This window comes from Mastomys coucha, unplaced genomic scaffold, assembly GCF_008632895.1.
Source record: "Mastomys coucha isolate ucsf_1 unplaced genomic scaffold, UCSF_Mcou_1 pScaffold22, whole genome shotgun sequence".
In the NCBI taxonomy this organism is placed as follows: domain Eukaryota; kingdom Metazoa; phylum Chordata; class Mammalia; order Rodentia; family Muridae; genus Mastomys; species Mastomys coucha.
The window spans coordinates 113,039,949-113,043,825 of record NW_022196905.1 but is presented as its reverse complement, the minus strand read 5'-3'; the positions used below and the strand labels follow the sequence as shown (position 1 = coordinate 113,043,825).

The following is a 3,877-nucleotide window of genomic DNA, read 5'->3' as shown; positions in this document are numbered from 1 at the left end:
CCCCAGATTCTTGTGTCTAGGATTGGGGGGTGGGGGTTGGGAGGTGCCCATGGAGACCCACAGGAACATTTCCCAGCCCACTTTAGAAGCCCCAGGAAGGAAGATGGTTGCCACCTAAGAGAGATGGAGATGACATAGATAGCTCATGGCCTTGCTCCATTTTCAGGCATTCTTTGAAACTAGGAGATAGTCACTCCGTTTTACGGATGAGGGAAACTGAGGTTAAGCCATAGGGTATGTTTCTAAGCCATACACTTGGGATTCAATGGTTTAGTGACCACTCTTCATAATTCCCCTCCCCCAAATAGAGGCAGGAGGATGGTCACACAGTCAAGAACAGCATGATTTGTGCAAGTTCCAAGCTAGTCAGGTCTTGTCCCAAATCCAAAGCAAGTCCCAAATATTATTATTACATTGTGTAATGTAATGTAACAATATTCAACGCTAACTCTTCCTTATTAAATACTGTGTCCTGCTATGTGCTAAGCCAGCCATTTATTTATCTTCTCACAGTGTTCCTACATATTAGTACCTTCTACCCGATAGATAAGAAAATGAGGCACACCGAGGCACGCCGGACGGTGGTGGCACACGCCTTTAATCCCAGCACTTGAGAGGCAGAGGAAGGGAGATTTCTGAGTTTGAGGCCAGCCTGGTCTACAGAGTGAGTTCCAGGACAGCCAGAGCTACACAGAGAAACCCTGTCTCAAAAAACCAAAAAAAAAAAGAAAAAAGAAAAAAAGAAAAAAAGAAAGAAAGAGAAAAAGAAAGGAAGAAAGAAAGGAAAGAAGGAAGGAAGAAAGAAAGGAAGAAAGAAAATGAAGCACAGAGAAGGTGAGTAATTGACATAAGGACGCACAGTGCCATGGGTTAGGACTCGGGGAGAGTTACCTGTGGCCCTCCACATCTATCTCTCTGATATCCCAATCCCCCCTTGAATCACATGGGAGAAACTCCATCCAGGCTTGGCAGCTGGGATTTGCAGCTTTCTTCCCTAAGGTTACTTTGGGGACACATGAGAAAATGGGAGGGAACAGGGGGGTTACATAAGGGGAGAGACTTCAAAGGAGGCCTCCACTGGGGTGCATAGCCTTGACTCTGGGCAACTTGCCAGAGAAACTACTAAGCAAGCTGAGGGCTGTCCACCCCCATGGCTGACCCATCTCCCTGCTCCAGGAGGTGACAGGGAACCACATCACCTGGGTGGGAGAGTTTGGGATTCTCTAATGAGAGGAGGAAGGAGAGAGGCATCCAGCAGTGGGTAATAAGTTACAGCAGTGTTTATTGAGCACTTACTGTTTGCTAAGTGTGATGCTAAGTTCTTTTTTTTTTCCTTTTCTTTCTTTCTTTTTTCTTTTTTTGGTTGGTTTTTGGTTTTTGTTTTTTCGAGACAGAGTTTCTCTGTGTAGCCCTGGCTGTCCTGGAACTCACTCTGTAGACCAGGCTGGCCTTAGAACTTAGAAATCCACCTGCCTCTGACTCCCAAGTGCTGGGATTAAAGGCATGCGCCACTACTGCCCGGCAAGTTCTTTTCTAATGTTACCAATAAATAGACAAGGAGTTTCCATTATTCCCTGGTTTGAAAAGGTCCAGAAAGGATGGGTCATTCACTGACAGTTGGAACAGCCTCTAGGTGACTGGGTTGGAGGGAGCCCACAGTAGTTAGTAACTTTGCAGAAACTGGGTGAATTCTGGTGGAAGTGGCTTGATGGGCTCCAGATGGGGAAACTGAGGCAAGGTGTGTGTTGTGTGTGTGTGTGTGTGTGTGTGTGTGTGTGTTGGGGGTGGGGTGGAGAGTGAAAATGACCTCATGTGGTCTGAGGCCCTACTCTTCCACCATTTTCACACAAGAAGTATAGGATGACCTCAGGTTGACCAGGGGTACTGTCTTCTACTTACTGTGTTACTTTGTGCAAATTATTCTACCTCTCGGGACCTTGAGTTTTCCTGTGGCAAATCATGGCCACACATGGAGCTAAATTAGTTATTTACTTGACGAGTTTCTTGGTCATAATACCTGATGACACCCAAAAGGGCACAGCTAATCAATGAGCTAATCAATGAGCTAATCAGGCCCAGCCAGTGCCCAGTCCCAGAGGCTCTGGGCCATCAGGCTTCCCTGCTTCCTATAGTGGGTAGCACAAAACTCATTGAGTCTCTTCTTTGGCAGGCACCCACAGGTCTTTGGGTCCCAGGGGATCCAAGCCATATCAGAGAAGGGGGTTATATAGCTCCACCCCTAGGGTTTGTCTGTGGCCCACTTTACTGAAGACCGAAGGGTTTGGATTGGTGAAGGGGTGGTCTGGGATATGGAGCTTAGCCTGGGGGGGTGTCTCTTAGACCCTCAAGATCTTTGTTGCATGTCTGTGGGAAAACCTGTCAAAGCCTCCTGTGTATGTGATGGTTTCAGATCCAGAGACAAGTGGCTCACTGCCCCCAGCTCCCTGCAGCAGCCCCCTCTTTACTCTCCCCCCCGCATATAATTAGTCCATTGTCATTGTTACTGTTTAAGGGCCCCCACTCTGCTGTTCCCCACTGTGAGCCATTAAAATCAGAGGTTCAGAAAGGGAAAGAAAAAGGTTCACCTGGGCAAAGTGTAGAGCCCAGAGCAAGAGAGGCTGCTGGCCATCCAACAGCAGAGAGGAGGAGGGGAGCACGGGGACTTTGTGATGAAAAAGAACACTGGTTCCCCTGCCTCCCTGGCCTCAATGTGGGATTAAACGGAACATCCTTGTCAGGGTCACAGATGTGGGATGCCAGAGTCTCAAGGAAGCCGGTCATCCCTGCAGTGATTGCTATCATCCAGTTTGCAAAAAGTGGCTTCGGAAACTAAGGATGCAGATGCCTGCTCTGGGACTGACTCTCCAGATAGTCCCATTCCTTGTCACTGGGTTGCAGAGCTGACCTTTACAACACAGAAAAATTCAAGCTTCTAGCATGTGCTTCAGGAAATAGAAGGGGTAAAGGATGTGGAGGCTTCAAGGGCAGCTGGGACCAGCCTCTCTCTGACTCTGTGTGTGTGTGTGTGTGTGTGTGTGTGTGTGTGTGTGAGGTGTGGTGTGTGTGTGTATATGTGGTGTGCATATAGTGTGTTGTGTGAGATGTATGTGTGAGAGATGTAGTATGTGTGCATGTTGTGTGTATAGTGTGATGTCTGAGGTATGTGTGTGTGGTGTGTATGAGGTGGTATATGTGTATGAGGTAGTATGTGAGATGTGTGTGGTGTGTATGAGGTGTGTGTGTGTGGTGTATGTGTGGTGTGTGTGAGGTATGTGTAGTGTGATGTGTGAGGTATGTGTGTGTGTGTGAGGTGTAATATGTATGAGGTGTGATATGTGTGTGATGTGTGTATGTGTGGTGTGTGTATGTGTGTGTGTGTGTGTATGTGTACTTGGGCAGGGTATCCAGTGTGTTGGCTCTGTGTATAGGCTGGGATGGCGGAGGTAGAGTAGGTACTGTGTGGTCTGAGGAGGAGGTAGGCAGTGTTGAGCTGACTCAGAGACCTGGACTGACTGCCCAAGGCCCCTGCTGAGCCAAGCCACCATGGTGTCTGGCCTCCAACCTTGGCATCTCACTTCACATGTGCTTTTGCCGCTCTGTGCTTCCTGCAGGCAGGGAGACATTCTGGAGTGGAAGGAATGGTGGCTGAAGGGGGTGGTTCACCTGATTCTCATCCTTATCCTCTGCCTCTTCTGCCTGTACTCTCAGGAGAGGGTCAGTGTGCAGACTTCGGGATTGCAGGCTGAGAGGACCAGAGGCTTGGCTGGCTGCAGGGCAGGGAAGGAGGGGTGGACAGCAGAGAGCTTGGTGTCCTGGAAGGAGGGATGGACAGCAGAGAGCCTGGTGTCCTGGAAGGAGGGATGGACAGCAGAGAGCC

At 48.9% G+C, this 3,877-nt stretch overlaps 1 long non-coding RNA gene across 1 annotated transcript in view; it reads left to right on the top strand.

Annotated features, from left to right (window-relative positions):
• Positions 1–795: 795 nt before the first annotated feature.
• The window catches only part of LOC116068305, a 15,537-nt gene continuing 12,455 nt past the window's right edge, over positions 796–3,877 (top strand). The window contains exon 1 of the long non-coding RNA XR_004109542.1: positions 796–834. This is a non-coding gene — a long non-coding RNA (uncharacterized LOC116068305). The remainder of the gene's footprint in view (positions 835–3,877) is intronic.